At 44.4% G+C, this 18,194-nt stretch overlaps 1 protein-coding gene across 1 annotated transcript in view; it reads left to right on the forward strand.

Annotated features, from left to right (window-relative positions):
* PARD3B (par-3 family cell polarity regulator beta) overlaps positions 1–18,194 on the forward strand; it is an 838,084-nt gene that overhangs the window by 785,528 nt on the left and 34,362 nt on the right. The gene's annotated exons all lie outside the window — the stretch shown is intronic.

The raw sequence follows: 18,194 nt of genomic DNA on the forward strand, positions 1-18,194 counted from the left end.
CAGCCAGAAAACTGACATGCTGCAGTGTCTGCTTTAGCAAAAAGAGGAGGACCCCAGGTGGAACTGACCATCAGGGCCGAGCTGCGAAAGTGCTAACTCAGAACTGGAGGTGCCGTTTTGTTGCGCGTTGGTTAGACTTCCGCGTGTAAATTCATAACAACTCATAACAAAAAGAACCTCCTGAAAAGTATACGAGGCATAGCCTAAGTGACCGTCCACTCTTATCCATAGTATGTTGATTGTCAAACGTAATAAAATCTCAAGTCAGACAGAGAACCAGTTTTTGACATGGATTAGGCAGGATACCCCACGTACAGGATTTTAGAAGCTTCTGTGCCACTAGGTTTTTTTTTACTCCCCACTTTGCTTTTTTTTATATTTTGTCTCACAGTTTTTCCCATGCTTGGTTTCCTTCCTCTCCCTACTTTCCCCTGGCCTCGTATCTTGTTTTCATTTTAAAAAAAGATGGAAGTCGTCTCCAAAAGTTGTTTTAAATATAAAATTTCTGGCTTTCAGTGTTGAAGTGTATGGAAATTGTGGTTAAGGCAGATGGAAAGTAGTATGTTCTTGTGAGAGGGCAGAAAAAAGGGGAAAACTGGACACAGTTTAACATCTTCCTGGCCAACCTGAACTCAGACTGAGGCAATGGAGTTTTGGGTACAAATCAAAAACCGAAAGAACATTGAAAAGCCTATAAATTTCAGTCACTCTTTCATTCCCCACCTACCTCTGGCTCCTCTATTCGGCATCAGCCCTGAGAACATGCAGACTGGAGACACAGTGAGTCCATCCTTAGTGAGTCCTTCCAGTCTAGGACGGGAAGCCGCAAATCACTTTTCATGCGGTGCTACCAATGCCCAGATTCCTCATGATGAACATAAAGTCCTCTGAATCTCCAACTTCTATGTATTGTTATTATAAGCCCCGAAGTACTCCATCACAGCTGAATCGCCACACATCTATTTCAGGATGGCACACTGCGGAGGGCGTTTTCTGACGAAGGCGATGCATTCATGTTGTGTGTGGCTCTGGAGCCATCACACATGTAGGAATTGATAAAATCCCGCCTGCCCCGAGAGTATCACTATGGCTGGATGCGAGTGTCGTAGGCAGAAAACAAATGGGCCAACGGTCCACTTGCCACAGGCACCAGGGTGGGCGATCAGCTGCCTGAGCAAGCAGACCTCTGTAGCTACCTGGCAACCAGGTTGCCGTGATGGAGAATGAATAAGGCTCAGACAAACGCACCAGATCCTTCTCACTGGTTTCTAAATGGGAGGAGGGCTCAAACTCGAGATGCCATCTCAATATCTAAAAGGAAGATGCTCTAATCCTTGGGCGGGGGGTGGGGGGGAGGGCTCCTTATTTACCCAACAAGCAGCAGAATGCAGAGGCAGCAGCTGCCCTGCCGGCTTCTGAGAAAGTGGAGATTCCGCCGAGTGCCCGCAACATTTCCCCTGGTTTCCTGGTCTCCCAGGCCCTGGAGATGTCACTGTCCACTAATGGGGTCCCACCAGCCCCACAGCTCTCCCTTCTGCGGGCAGAGTTTGGAGAGCACCTCCTTGTAGCATCGGATCCCCTCTTTGTCACAGCAGCAGGAAGCTTTGACATATTTATGGAGTTAAATCTTTAAATGAAAGTAGGAATGATTCTATCAATAGGAAGTCAGTGGCCAACCTTATAGGGCAGTGGTAGGCAAACCACGGCTCGGGAGCCACATGAGGCTCTTTGGCCCCGTGAGTGTGGCTCTTCCAGAAAATACCACATGCGGGCACACACGTACAGGGCGATTGAAACTCCGTGGCCCATGCGCAGAAGTCAGTAGTTTGTGGAAGAGCCACACTCAAGGGGCCAAAGAGCCGTGTATGGCTCGCGAGCCGCAGTTTGCTGACCACTGTTAATATGCTACTGCTGGGTTTGGTTCCTGTGTTGTTTGTGGATGGTTTTCATAGGAGCTTTGAAGATAAACTCCATGATGTTGATTTATGTCAAATGTGGAGCCATCGACACAGAGACAGTGCTTCCCAGTGGACATATGGGGGGGAGCCCAGGGGAAGGGGCACCCCACTATGCTTTCATAGAGCTGTCATGTTAAAGGAGGCCTGTGCAGCCACTGCCAGGCTAAATGGCACTTCGCAAAATTAAGCCAGAACCCTAGCCAGTCCAGGAAAAAGACAAGTCCTCGCATAATAGTTATGAGGTTGCCTGAGGCTAAGGGCTAAGCGATGTTAAGTGTTATTGTTAAGCCTTCTGCCTCGGAAGAAAAATGGCTTTATTTCTTTTCTCCTGGGGGAGTTGCTTTGGAAAGCAGAGCATGGTTGTAATACAGCCTCGTTAGCAAACACGGGCTTTTACCAGGGTCCGTGTTTTACTATCCTGTCCAGCCCCCAGTTTTTTATGGAAGTAAACAGCATGAAGAAAGCATCCCCTTATCCTAGCCTGACACAAGTTATTACTCACCTTGGGTGAGTGGGGAAGGGCTGTTTCCCAGGCTGCAATAACAGGCGAGCATTAATGTATGTATTTTTGCAAACAGCTTCTTTTTCATGGCAGCCTCCCAGCCCCTCTTGGATCTCCTGGCCCCATTCTGATTGCACAGGCTTCCTCCTGGCCAGTCCCTCGGCAGGGAACTCTACTCTCCCACCCCTAGCCTCCGTCATTCCCACCTGGCCCATCGCCGGCCCCACGGGACCCCATTATCCCTCCTCTGCAGATGGCTCTGTGCATCAGCCTGTGACACTGCACTTCTGGGCTTGTCATCGAGTGCTGAGCCCTAAGGAGTGAGCCAAAAGGCACCACATCTCTTCTGTGGTCCTACGCACGTGGGCGGTGAAAGGTTGCCGGAGAAACTCATAAAACTGTGTTCAAGGACTTCACTACAAGACCCACATTACCCAGCCCCAGCTGGGCCCCTGCTGCCGGCCAGGGCCCTTTAGCCATGCTGTCGACTCCCCTGACTGTCCCACAGTGGCTGCTCCCGTTAACTCCTATGGAGATGGCCAAGGCCCCCAAGCCCAATCTCTAGAGATGACCTCACCTCCTTTTCTTTATGACCTTGAAATAGTCAACATTAGCTTCTCAACTGCTGCGTCCTGCACTGCAAATTCCCTGTGTCTTCATTAACACACAGGTCCTGAGCAGCAATGATGACGACAGGACTTGGAGTCAGGCCATAGTTACAGCCCCAGCCATCACTCTCACCTGTGTGACCTTGGCTCATGATCTAACTGCTCCAGCCTCAGTTTTTCCATCTGTGACCTGGGGATGACCTTAGGGCCTCTGTGTAGTGCTGGTGTGAGTGTTAAGTACAATAATATATGCAGAACCCTCAGTGAAGAGCCTGCCTGCCATATTTTAAGGACTTGCTTTAATGTTATCTCTGGGGAAGATGTGTTCCTTTCCTTAATGTGTCAAACCCATACAGCGGAGCTCATGGTCACTGGCTTCTCAGGGACCCTGTACCAACAACTACCCCTCTTGCCTACATCTTCAAGCCCCTTGGCCATTGCTTTCTTTCCCCTGCCTACTATTGTGCATGCAGAGGCCCAGCCGCACAGTTTGCTGAGAATCCCACAGCGTGGAGAAGGAGAGAGCTAATAACTGTGTGAGGTATAACTTAGGCTGAAGGATTAGCCAACTCTGAGAAAGGACCAGTAGTCCAGATGGTCAGGGGCAAGAGGACATGTCAAGCTGAGACGATCTGAACATGCTGTGCTATGGACATGCTAGGAGACAGCACTTCTTTTAGATGAAAGTTCCTATAATGGGTATAGGATGCGGACTCAAGTCTAGGCAAGAGGCCAAGGCCTGTCCAACAAGATTCAGTTCAGGCTTAGAATGTCCCCAGTGTGGAGACCATATCCAGTGCTGAGACGCTGCTAAGATCCTCCTGTCGGCTCAGGACTGGGCAGCACCGACCATGCTCTAATGCCTCATAGCCACGCAGGGCTCGGGGGGGCAGACTCACCCCATGAACTTGATCTAGTCCATCAGAGAAAACGAAGACCCTTCCTCAACCTCCCTTTCTCCTTCATTCCCACGTTTCCTACTTTAGGAAAAAGTGGCCTATGCCTGTCGGCTCTATTTCCTCACCACCCACGGACACTCTATCTCTTGCCCCAGGCTTCTGCCTGCCAGTGATGCTTCCCGCTGATCCCGCCTCCAGCCCTTTCCTTTATGTAGACACACCCTGAGCAGCCTCCTCCATCCCTACAGATTCAGTTCTCATCACCATGATGTTGCAAAATGAACCCGGCTAACCTTCTGTCTCACTCTTCTTGTGGTCCCAGTTGCAACTGTCTGCTTGGCCTATCCATCCCTTCCTTCCAAGATTCTTCAAAGCCCCATGCAAAGTTGAGCCTCCCTCAGCTCCGCTTCATTTTAACTTCCATAATGTTTGTTGGCACCTTTCCTGTGTCACTGAAAATACCCTGAATTAGATTATGATTCTTCACTGTCCCTTTCCACCCATTGGATTTATAAATCCCTGGAAATAAGGATTGTCTTTTGTCCCCACCAGTTTTTACACCCAGCACCAGGACCTAAACTAAGACCATGGACATAATGCCAGTAGATTTTTAATACATTGGTTTACAGATGAGGATAGATTTGTCTTTCTATAAGTAAGTTATAGGAAAGAATTCCTCCCAAGCTTTCTTGACTATTTCAGGGCACTGGTTTTCAATATTAGTATTGATTTTTCATGAGGACATATTTTTTCCCCTAGGATCAATAAAAGTTTTAGTGCACCCTCATTATATACCAGGCACTGTTCTAAATGCTTTATATCTACTGACTGACCTTATGCTCACAGCAACGCTATGACTCAGTAGCAACCCTGTCATTGTCCCCATTTCTTATGCAAGAACACAGACATAGGGAAAGGAAGTAAAATTGCCCAAGTTCAACAGCTAGAAACAGCAGAGCTGGGATTTGAACCCAAGCAGTCCGGCTGCAGGTTTGTACATTTAACCTCTGAGACTAAGGTTATCCAGCTCTGAGTCAGATCCAAACTCTGCGATTATCACACTCCCTTCATTTCATACTCCTCCTCTGTCTTTCTCACTAAACTGTAAGTGCTTTTGAGGACAGGGGCTGTGTCTTATTCATCTTTGTATATGACACAGACATTACTAATATACAGGTTAGGTAATGCCTTTCCACCGTCTCTGTAATGCTGTCATAAAATCAATTCTTTCCCATTCCCTCGAGTCCTTCCCTTGAAATATGAACAGTTTAATGTGTAATTACTAGATGAACATTAAGCAATATACTTTGCCTACCAAAAAGAGACTCCTGTTTTGTTAGAACACTCCCGAGAGATGAGAAAGCAGTATCTGCAAATTGGTGCTTTGGTTCTCTAAGATTAGGAATAATCTCTACCAGGAAGAAATAAAATGGCGATAAATTTTCTGGTGGAAACCTTCATGACACCCCCGGGGTAAGAGACGCTCTCTCCCAGACTGATGTGAGACGGAGGCCCGCGTAGGCTATGTGGCTTCCCGTCCTGGCGTCGCTCTCACCCGTGTTACGTAGTCACTTGAACTTCTGACGCAGCCTTAACTTGGCTGTATCATGAGAAGCGGCATCCCGGAACTGAGTTCTGGTAGAAAGAGCAACTTTAGAAGGAGCAGACAGCTTGTGCTTGCTGCCTAAGAACCTAAAATACACTAGCTTTCTAAGCGTGTTCCCAGTGTTGTGATATTGGGTGGGATGGTGTTCAGATCAGAGGCGCACGCCGTAAGAATGTGCTTCTGCTGTAACATTTCGGTTGGTTCGTGTTGTCGGTTTCAGCTTTCTTCCCTACATATGCTCTTGCCCAGCCCCAGGAGGACTCCAGGCCCACGTGTGCAGCTGACTTTGAAGTTCGCAGCGTGCACAGCGCCTCCTCCTTGAGAACATCTTGTCTGGGCCCCTCTGCGTCCTTGGTTGTCATTGCCTCGCTGCTCCAAGACACTCGCCCTCTCTCGTTCATCGCATTCTTTTCTCCATTTAGCCTCCGCTCTGCTCATGGCTATTGCGTGTTCCATGGCCAACTTGGCATTGTTTTTATGACACTTGCTGAGCAGGTGGCAGTGACATTCGAGTTCTGCAAAGATATCCACCAGTGCCCAGGCCTGGTCTTGGCTGAAGCGAACCTAGACAGTGATTAAAATGAGTTCAATGAGAACTTGAGCAGTCAGCACACTGGGCGTCTCTGTGTGTGTCAGGTGTGGGCGGGGTTTGGCCATCTGGGCCCGGAGAAGCTGACGAAGTCCCCACACTGCCTAATTGAGTGCTTCTCTCTGCCACAAGGCCAGTGTGACAAGTAAGGTGCTTCGTGCAAACATGCGGATCGCTCCTTGCAGTCAAGGCTAGATTTGAGGTCACTGCAGCTAAAAGTAGTCCTTGTCCCCACGTCTCCAGACAGGGGCCTGTCACCCTTCATCTGATATGGCGAATCGTGGCCAGTCTCTCTGACACCTTCCGGGTGGCACAACTTTATCTGAACGGCCCTTTCTTGCCGTGAAAAGCCACCTTTCAGAGCTCAGGGCTGCGGCTGCTGCTCTGACTTTGCAGGGATGTGAAGGCAGCTGAAGAGCTTGTCTAGATTGCATCTCCCGCATCCGCATGTGACAGAGTTTAATGCCTCTTGAAGTTCAATGACACTCTTTGCCCACCAGAGCCAGCTTCTCCTCCTTGCTCCTTGGGCTCCCTTTTTGGAAATCTCGTCCCTGCTTCCCTGCCCTGTGGAGTCAGCTGCCTGCTGGACCGGCCTCTCTGACACCACCTCCCTCTTAATGCGGAGGACACAATGATGAATTAGCAGCGATTGAATTCTTTGTGAGATTAAGATGTCTCCATTGTCAACTCAAACTTCCTGAAAAATGCAAAAAGCCCTCGCATGTAATAGTGCCTTCAGATGCCAAACAGCTGAGATCAGGGGGTTAATGCTACTGCCATGTCATTTTTATGTCACTTAGTTCCTCTGATAAAAGTCCATTTTAATAACACTTTTCATCATTTCCTCCTAGGCAATATATCCTTGATGCCAGTTAGAATATTTGATATTAATTATTCAATTGAAGGCCTCCATTATGAGTTTAGCTAGAATATTAGTGATTTAAAACATGTTAAGACCCATTACAGGACTGATGTCCCCAAAATAATTTTAACTGAACTTTGATAGACCACATATGTTAAATTCCATACATTCTTACTTTTCCCTCATTTTCCATAGAAAATTCTAAACTACTACATGTTTTCTTGTTAAGTACTCTTTTAGAGGCAGAGTGTGTGCCTGCTATTTTAAGAACGCCAGGTCTGACACTACCTTGAACTTGAAACGTGTTACATTCGGTAGGCTGACTTCCATGATTTCCCTCCTGCACACATTTCAGGAGCTTTAGCATTTATTTCCCACTTCTCCGGCCAAGAGGAAAGGCTGCTTTGTGCCTAGGCAACTAGATTTGAGGGTTGCTCTGCGCCTAATTTCTCACCCTCTTTGGCTGTTCTGGAAGTTTTCCTGGTGTATCTTCATCCTGCCCTCTCTGCCTCCAAAAGCTCGTACACGAGGGCCATTGCTGTGAGTCTCTGGACTGGGCTGCACTGTTTGCATGGCCCACCCCTCATGCTGCACCCACCTCCTCTGTCTCCATCTCCCCAGCCCTTTGTGCCTGTCCCATGACTTATGTTCCTGGATTTGCTGTCCCCAGATTTGTCCTCAGGCCAACCAACTGCAGGCAGAGACGCTGAATAAACCGAATGCATTAGCTCATGATAGTCTCTGGTGTGTATGTGTTTAGGAGGCTGGTGTTGTATGATTGTATAAAATGCCATTTCATCACTAAAACAGACAGGCATCTTGGATGAAAAGCGAGTGCAGCCCCAAATGCGTGAACACATGATGTTATTCAGCAAGAATATTTAAGAGTAAAGTCACTGGGTGGAGTTTCCATTTTTATGAACCCAAATCTGCATGTAGATGGTTTCAAAGATGTCATGTTTACTCCTAAACTGTCCAATTATACTTGAAGAGAAAATCAAGCTACGAACAATTAGGGCAACGGAAGTAAGAGGAGTATTGTAAATGCACTGAGTCCCTCCCATGGGCTAGGTATGTTACGTGCATCGCCTCATGGATGCTCACCCTCTAACTACATAGCGGTCATTATGACGGCTGTCATCCACAAAAGAAAAATATCCATCCTCCCAAGTGGCACCCAAACAAGAATTCAAACTCAGTTCTCTATGAGTTTTATTTCACTGTGTGCTGCCCTGAACACAGACAGTTTAGGGAGAGGCTGGACTACATCAGCTTTTTCTCGAGTAGCATGACTACATGGGAAGAAAGACAGCTTAGACCATGTTAAAAACACTTCTGTGTTCATTGTCTTTTAGAGCTCAAAGAACATGAAAAATGTTCCAACCTAGAGGTGGTGAAAAAGTAATAAAATACAGTGAAGAGAACAGTAGGGAAGTCATGGAGGAAAAGAAAAATACTCTAGAAGTTTGCCATTTTTATTCTTATATCACTGTGAGATGCTTTCCCTAAGTGAAAACAAGATGGCCACATTTTCCTTACGACTAAGAGGATGAACATGGCTCTGCCTAGGGCTTTGCAGGCATAACCGTTACACCCCCATATGCATGGCCTCGGGGAGCACTGCACCTCATTTCTTTGAGGGCTGCACTCTGCACTATCCTTCCACAGAAACACTAGCAATGGGGCATGCAGGTAGCCACTAACACTTGTTTGGTATCTAATTATGCTCCAAGAACTCTGGTGGGTCCTTTAAATGTCACCTCATTTCTAGTAACAATCCTGGGTATTATTGTCCCTATATTATGGGTGAAGAAACTGAGGTTGAGAGATGCAAAGTGGTATGGCCAAGACCGCACACAGAGTAATAAGGGGCACTTTGAATTCAGTCCAGCTCTTCCCCGTCCGGAAACCTGCAGAATCTCCATGAATCAGGTTGTCTTGTGCTAGGTTGGCTGTAATCAGGTAGAAGTACTCAGTGACCATCCTGTACTGCAGCAGCTCTCGCTGTGTCCACCCCCCAACCCCTGCATGTGCGCACACACACACACACATCTCTGCAATATGTAACTGCAGGACATTAAAATGCAAAAACCCCTAACAGGCATTCAAAATTACTAAGAACCACAGAGCTCCCCTGAACACATGTACTAGTAAACACCCACTTCCTTCCAGCCAAAATATCTTTCAAACAGTGCTCTTTTTTAAAGACTGCCTCTTTGTTATGCTGGTGTTTAAAAAATATATAGCCGTCGGTTCCACTTCAGCAATTTTTGTCGCCAGGAAAGTATTGTTGCTCCGTTCACATATAGTCCTGGCAGATCCTCGGGGGACGTGGCTGGGATGTACGTGCCAGAAAACTGTGGGGGGATGGCTTTTACAGAGTCTGTTGCTCCAAGTCCAGAGAAGAGAGCTTTGGCAGTCAGTGACCATAGAGGTGCCATCTGAGCCCATCTGTGCCCTGGATTTTATGTGACACAGGCCCCATGACCTCCGTCCTTGTGCCAGGAAACACCTTGGTCCAGCTCCATTATTTCTCGCAAAGGCAAACATTTGTGGTACAAATGTGGGAAGGGGTGGTACAAATAGAACCGCATCCAGAATGTGTTCCTGCCTATATTCCAAGTCTTCAATTAAGCCTGGATAGAAGTGGTTGGGGTTGGTCCCAACAGAGGGTTGTGCCGCTCCACAATTAGCAAGACTGACCCTCATGGCTGGACACGGAATGGCATGTTAAATAGGTGGGAACCTGGCAATTCCCATTGGCCACTCTCCACCAACAATACGCTCTGGGGCATCATTAGCAGCCTTTGAACTTGGCCATTGCTTGAAAGTGAAGACAGGGCGTTGACTGCTCAGATAAGGTTTCTGCCCACTAATTGCTTGCGTGTAGCCGAGGCAAATGCAGACCCATTTTCAGAAATGATAGTGTCTGACAGCCTGGTTTGTGCAGGGTACTGGAAAGAGCTTAATTGTTGCAGCAGAGGCTTAAGATGGAAAATAAGCACGCCGAGCTATTTTGAGAAGGAACTCGCCACAGTGAACTTTTCCTGCTGGAAACAATCCTATAAAATCAGGATTAGAATTTGTGCTGGGTCACTTTCTACTGTTCTGTTGGTGCCTTTGATAATATATACTGGATGGCCTACACTGTGCAATACCCTTTTACAGTTTTTTCCGACATCAGAATCAGGTCCCTATACAAGACAGAGCTTCTAGACGATGTTTTGTATGAGTAATTTCCAGATGCATTAATGTGTAATGTAGCCACGATAAAGTGACGGCTGCCTTCTGCGGGTTACGGATAGACAGGTCACTTATGTTATCACCTTATCAATAGCTTGAATTCCTCAGTTTGTCCTTTTTCTGGTCAGTCCTTTCCTATCTGATTTTTTTTTTATTCAGGTCAGTCCTGAATGGTTCAGAGTAAATTGTGCAACTTTATTAGCCTGAACAGATGAGCTAGGAAAATCGCATATCTTTTCTACTTTGTTCATTCAGCAATTCTTCACTGACTGCCTACCAAGTTCAATATACTCTGTAGGCCTTGAGGATACAACAATAAGCCCACAAGACAAAGCTCTCTACTGTGGGTCTTATATGTAGTGGAAGGTATAGTCATTGTACAGTCACAAAGTAAACATAAAATTGCAACTCGGCCCATTATGAAAAAGGAGAGATATGTCATTCAAGAAACTATGGGAAATTGAACTAAATCAAAGCAGGGAGTGAGACTTGAGCTATGGTCTAATGGAGGTTAGAAAGAAGAAATAATTAATATTCCAAACAGAGAGAACACATGCACAGGCCCTGTGGTGGAGAGAGCTTGGTGACGGGGAGACTGAGGGAAGGCTGTGTGGCTGGGACAGAGACCACGAGGGTAGAGCGGGAGAGGTAGGTGGAAGGCAGGTCATGGGTGGTTAAGTGAAGGATGTTTATGTATATTCCAACACTAACTAGAAACCATATGGATTTTAAACAGAATAATGTCATGGTCAGATTGTGTTTCAGTTATTTTTTCTAGCTGCAGGCTGGAGAATAGAGTGGAGGGAGGCTGGAGTGGGTACCCACCAGTTCAGAGATCATTGCTGTCCTTCCTGTGAGAGATGTTGGTAGGGTGTACAAGGGTGGCAGTGATGATAGTACAGATGGAAAGAGATGGTGGAGAGAACTGACAGTGATGATGATGAGTTGCATATGGAGGTGTAGGGCATAAGGAAAGCCAGGTGTCAAGAATGAACGCACACACAACAGCTGGGTGGTGGTACTGTTCCCCAAGGAAGGCAATGCTGGTAGAGGACTAGGTTTGGAGAGAGGCTCATGAGTATGGTTTGAGAGGTGTTAGATTTGAGGTGCCCTTCAGACTTCCAGAAGGAGCCCCAGAAATGTGGAGTCTTTTACTCCAAAAGTTCAGAAAGAGGCAGATAGATCAGGGCAAATCGCACAGGCCTGGCTGCCGGTCTGTGGTTGTGACATGTCTTCACTGCTTATGTGGACAGCAAAGTCTTATCTCTCACTGTCTGTGTAATTTCATTCTGGAAATTACATTTTTCTCATATAGGAAGAACTGGTGACTTAATGGCAGTCTGTGACTAAGCACAGCTCTCACCCCATGAAGCATAGGCATGAGGGTGAGAAGAAATCATTTGAGGAACTCTGTTGTGCTTAGAAAACAGAATATCCTTATTCTTCCGAAATATGCACTGAAATATCTAGGGGTAAAGAGGCATATGTCTCCAAAGTATTCTCAAATGCTTCAGGAAATAATAATAGGGATGTATACTAATATGTGTATGTGTGTCCATGTTGCATATGGAGACAAGGAGGGGGGTGGGAAGGGGAGAAAATGGGGGGGGGGGTGAAAAGAATCAGTGATAAAGTAAATGGGGCAAAACACAAGGATTTGGTGTACCTGGCTAATGGACATATTGAGCTCCTTGTATTGTTGTGGCAATAGCACAACAACAAAACACAAGGAACAGTGGAAGCTCCCATAATTTTCGAGTTCAAACTCAAAAGTAAAAAAAAAAAAAAAAAAAAAATAGGAGATACCCCAAAATCATTTCAACCAGTCATGTTTTCTGCACTTGAAATGGTCAGCTTGCTCTACTAAACACTTTCCTGAAGTGAATACTGTAAGTATATACACCTAAAAATTAAATTTAATGTCAAAGCAAAATCTTATCCTCCATATTCTATACATTAATAGAAATGTGTGTAACATTTTAAGCTGTCAATAACTAGAATTTTAAGGGTTTAAGTTTATTTTGAAGTATGAGGTAATATTTAAGTAATTATTCAGTAGCCCCAGGCAGTCTTGATGCCTGCATTTTATTTTTGGAGGCATTCTGTGAATTGGTTGTCTTATGTGGTAGCATGGACAGAGCAGCCCAGGAACATCACCCCAGAACGGAATTCTGGTTTCTCTTTGTTTCACGCGAATGTACAGTCCATCAGCATGCTGTAAAGTCTTTGACAAGTTCATTTTCTGCTGAGCCCATGCTCAGAATGTCACTGAAGTACCGTCGCACCTCTGGGAACACCCCTGAGATTGTGGAAAGCCTCAGCAAATGCAAACTGGCACTAGGTGCCTAACTCCTGCATGCAATGAATGACGGCAGTGACGGGACTTAGTTAGGATCATGCTGTAAACACACACCGGGTCAAGTTCTGCATGGATTTCAACATGACGCCTGTGCTCAAATTAAGGATAACAAAAATTTGCCCAAATGCAAGGGTAGTCCTATAGCCCTGGTCATGCCACACCTGTGGTCTCTATAATCTCACCTTAGCGTTAGACTTCTTGCTAAGATACCCGTGTTAAATGTAGGAAACCTGTAAGACTGGATCAGTTACATCCAGTTCTATAAAGATGCTTAAGCTCATCTTCCTGAAAACAAAAAGTACTTGTCATAAGACACGCAGGCAACAGGATAAATTTCTAATGTGTGAATATTTTAAAAGTTCTTGATATATATTGCCTGACCAATCGCTATAAAAGCTGTACCAACTTGCACCCTCACCAGCATTATCAATTTAATAGGTTAAAAATAGCAATTATGACCACAAACTGTTTTTTTTTTCAATCCTCACCTGAGAAGTGAGGATATTTTTTCCACTGATTTTTAGAGAGAGTGGAAGAGAGAAAGGGAAGGGGGAGAGAGAGAGAGAAACAGTGGTGTGAGAGAAACACTTCAATTGGATTGGTTGCCTCTTGCTGATGCCACAACCGGAGACAGGGATGGAATTTGCAACCGAGATACATGCCTTTGACTGGAAATTGAACCAGAGACCCTTCAGTCCACTGGCCAACACTCTAACCACTGAGCAAACCAGCCAGGGTGATCACAAACTGTTTTAATTTGTAATTTCTTTACTCTTAGTAAGTTTGAACTTTTCTCATGTGTTTATTGGAATTTGCATTTTTTTCAGTCTGTTGTAAAATATCATTTGTATTCATCTTTTACTTCTTGACTAACTAGATCTCGTCAGATAGTATTAAGAACATTAACATGTCATATGTTAACATTATTTAGCTTTAAATTTATAGTTAATAGGAATTGTCATTTTTATAGTTAAATCTTTGATCTTTTGCCTTATGGCTTATTCATCTGCTTTATATACAAAACATTGTCTCCCATACTGAGGCCATGTATTTGCCCATATTTTCTTCTAGTTATTTATTATTTTATTTAGTTTTCATTTATTTGTTCTACTGTGGGAAATCTTTGAACACACATGTCATCCTGAGCAGCAATGTACTTTCACATTTCTGCAGGAAGGTGTGAGTGAGAGAGTTTTGTGACTCAGTCAGATTTACAGAATTAGAAGGATTGACTGTAAACTCTTAGAGGGGTCGTTCATAAAAATCCTCATATTATGATTTTTATGTGACAAGTAAGTGTTGGGTGTTTTTGTGTCGTTTTTTTCCAACAAGATGATAATGGATTCACAGAGAAGATTTAATTTATAAAGTTTATGAGAAAATACCCAAACACTAACTTACTGTGCTGACGTACCTTCAAAATCAGAGTGGATGTGAGAGTTTTAGCGAGAAGCCTCATTGTGGCCCCCTGCCTCTCAGTCCCACACATCATAGTGTGCATGTGTCCTTCTGTTCCACACCCAGCCTCCCTGCCTGCTTCTAGAGAGGACAAAAACTTCCCAGCATGTCAATCCCAGAAAGCAAGCTCCTGCCTCTGTGCCCTCACTCCCCTCCCCTCATCACATCCTCCAGTGCTGGCCTACTGGAGTGTCAGAGGCCACTCTTGTGTGATCACCAAGGCTGCCTTCCCTGCATTTGAAACTAACATTCTGTTCCCACCCCCAGAAAGTAAAGAGGGAGGGGGAGCTCTCAGGAGTCTGAGTAGACAGCAACCTTTTTGGAACAAGAAGTACTACATCAATCCCACTTTAAATTATAGCAGCATAAAACCACAGGAAACCCAAAGAAAGTACAATATTAACATTAAGCCATAGCCACCTTTGCCATATATAACTTAGATAAATAATCCGTTTTATGTATGTAGGGTATGGTACTATAGCTGTTCACGTGCCACTGGCAACAGTTGATATTTAAAAAGAATAGAGACATTAGCTGCTGGTAGACGGCAAATGTATTTTACTCAGTCTTGTTCTTAAAAGCTGAATGTCCTCAAGTACTGATCAAGAGCTAAAAACTTAAGGGCTGCTATATCTTTGTCTCATAATATGGATTTGTGGCTTCATCTAGCCTTTTCTTGACCTTTTTGCCTAAGACGGAATATTAATAAGAGAAAGATGGTTTCATAAAACATCCTCTGAATGTGAATGTTTTGGGTTTTTTTTACACAAGAGTAATTTCAAGTAGCTAAAGATTGAATGAGCTAACCTGGAACTAACAAACTGCTCACTGTGTCAGCCAAATTGGGCTAAATGCTGAAAGGCATTCATTCCTTAAGATGTGAAGAAGGCAGAGGATCAAGCCATCAGGCCATGGAGTACAGCTGTTGGACCACCTTTTGCAGTCTCCAAGGGACCAACCAAAGGAAATTCAGCAGAGAAAATATTTCAAAGAATCAACAGGGAGAGTAAAGCAAAAATAACCAGATATCCCCGAAGACTCTCTTGGTATTATGAAGAAAGCTAGCATAGACTAACAGGGTTTGGCTTTTATCAACCCTACTAATAAAAGTCACTTGGCTCTTCGTTGAGAAGCACAGTTGGTACAATATGGAAAGGTTTTAAAGACCATTAATTTCTTGAAATGAAACAGCTGGCCTTATTGGCTATTAAATAATGAGCCAGATTCTCCCCAGTGCCTAAGTGTCTCTCTAGTAGTAAATTAGTCATTTAGGGAGGCACATTAAGTCTTGAAGAAGATGAGAGTTTGACTTAGTATGCTTTATGTGTGGGAGGAAAGTGGTAGGGAATCTGGCTGAAGCTGAGCCCAGAAAAGATGGAGACAGGCTGGCATCTGATGGAAGGAAGTAAACCTGTGACTTGTGCTCGTGTGACAGCTGAGAGGAGCGTAGGAAACTTGAGAAGTTGGATTGTGAGGGACATTTAATCTAGTGTTCTATCGTTGGATAAGATCATGATGGTAGCGAGAGTTGACACTTTGTTGATTGACTCATTCATCCATTCAGTAAACTTTTAGTTGGACAATCCTGTGTAGCTGTCACTGAGCTGGGCGTTGAGAAAATATTCCTTACTGAAACACCGCCTTTGGCTCTGTAGCTTTACAGTCTAGGCTGGTGGCTTGGGTAAGGAGTGAAAGAGAGACAAATCAATAGAGATTGCAATACAGAATATCAAGTGCTACACATTTTATATGCACACATTGAATCTGAGGTGAGGAAGAGGCAAGACACGTAGTTGTGGAGCACCTGACGCAGCATGCCAAGAAGTCTGACTACTCAATAGCTCTCAGCCACTGGAGGCATTTAAAACCAGGGGATGGTTTGATCAGGTTGGCATTCTGGAAAAAGCCCCCTGATAATTCTATGGAGAATAAATTTTAAGGACGAGGCTAGAATCAGGAAAGACCATGGGAAGCTGTTGATGTAATTCTTGTGGAAAAGCCTTAGGCCTGACCTGAGGCTGTCACAGTGGGCAATGCCAGGAAGGGAAGAAAGGCGTGTACTGTTAAGAAGATTCACCTTGACATGTCTTGGTGGCTGGTTAGATGTGTGGTCCGTGAGGGAAAAGGTAATATGAATAAGTCTGGAGTCCAGAGCTTGGGCAACTGGGTGGATGTAGGTGCCATTCTCTTTAGTAGGTGATGAAGGAGGGATGCAAGGTTTCATGGAAGAGCCTGAGAAGCATGTTGGGATGGCACATAGAGAACTAGAGTCACCCATGTGAATCACTTAATGAGAGCTGAGAAGTTTACACCAAGAGAAAACAGGTCTATGAAGCTGCCTAATTCCAAAAGTACAAATTGAATCCCTAAACAGTATTTTGTTTTGCTTAGTTTGTCTGCAGAGGAGGTGATTCCAAAGATATAGATGTCTCCAAACTCAGACTATATTATTGCTCACTATTACCAGTATTCAGGTGATGGGAAAGTATCAAGTGAGAAAAAAATCATCTCTGGGAAAGCCACCTTCTTTTTTCACCCAGCACATCCACAGTTAATAAAACATCAATATGACTATCAGGAAATTTATACTCTATGTAAGAAGTAGAAAATTGCACAGGTTGCAGACTAGGCAAATTAACAGTTCTTTCTCTGTCAGCACTTAAAATCTATACTGTGGTTTCTCTCTATAGTATGGGGTGAAATGTGCCAACAAATTGGCTTAGATGATGTAAGTATCTGAAAATATGGAAGAAATTATATATTGGGGGAGAAAGGAGAAATTCTCATACATTAGAAGGTGTTGACAACTTCACCACAGAATAGCAAAAATGTCCTTAAAGATAAAACACTTATTTCAGAATTTCAGAAACCACAGTTGCGATGTTATACTATGTGCACCAAAGTCATGTTTAGAAAGAAAATTCACATCAAAGTTTACTAAACCAGTAACCCTTGTGGCAACTGCGTGATGAGAACCACATTCTTCAGGAATGTGAAAGGCATCAAATTAAAAGGGTGGAGAGTTCATGGGTTGCCTGGAGAGAACTTAGCAACGGCAGACAACAAACAGGACTAAACACGTCACTCAATGTTTTTTGCAAGGCAAGGTGTCGTTGTGGTGCCAGTTGTGTTATGGTTCCAGGAAGAGGCTTCCAGGTGGATGGCCATGAACTATCCCAAAGTTCCATGTGAGTCTTGTCATTGTTAATCACATGTTCCACTCCAGTAGACAGTGGCTCCTCTAGAATAATTCCAAAAACACCTATAGCAACAGTCATCTGTTCTTCTCAGAGAGACACACTAGTCATTCTGGGTAGTAAAGACCCCACTTTCCAGTATAGACTGGAGTCAATATAGACTCACTGACTTAATGCTCTAACTTGGGGCCATGTCACATCAGTTTAACATGTTGCCTGAAACTTGAACAGGACACAAAGCCTTTCCTGTCACAGTTACATTAATGAGTTTAAAAATGGGAATTCCTGGGCCAAGATGCATGTGATAATATCTTATTCTTTTCTATGTGGACAAGGAGAGGGAGCTAGAAGCCAGGGAAACATCGGGACCCGTAGGAGCTGTAAGTGGACAGAAGCCACTGAGGAGTAAAACGCAGAGATGGCATACCGGAGTTAGCATTTACAGACTTAAAAATAGAGCTGTGGCTTCATCTGTCCAAAAACAAGGGCACATCTGTCTTTTGTCAGTGGCCCATATTATGGGAAAGGGAAAGCCACAGGCTGCCTCTTTAACTGTTCTCGGGCTCTAGCGAGAGCAAGGCATGCTCTACATCAGGATACATGTTTGAGTGGCCTATTTGCAAATGTCAGTCAAAACCAAGAAAAATGATTCTTTGAAGAAAATGTTTTTCTGACTTTTAGGCTTGAGGTGGGGCAAGGAAATAGGAAAATAATGTAAGGAGGCACTAATGCAGAGGATTTAATGTAGTGTGGGTGATAAGTAAATTTTTTAAGAACAAAGCCAACGTACATGGATTTTATATTTTAATCCCATTGGGGCCAAATTGCAGAAAGAAAGAAAGAAAGAAAGAAAGAAAGAAAGAAAGAAAGAAAGAAAGAAAGAAAGAAAGAAAGAAAGAAAGAAAGAAAGAAA

Source organism: Myotis davidii, unplaced genomic scaffold (genome assembly GCF_000327345.1).
Source record: "Myotis davidii unplaced genomic scaffold, ASM32734v1 scaffold394, whole genome shotgun sequence".
In the NCBI taxonomy this organism is placed as follows: domain Eukaryota; kingdom Metazoa; phylum Chordata; class Mammalia; order Chiroptera; family Vespertilionidae; genus Myotis; species Myotis davidii.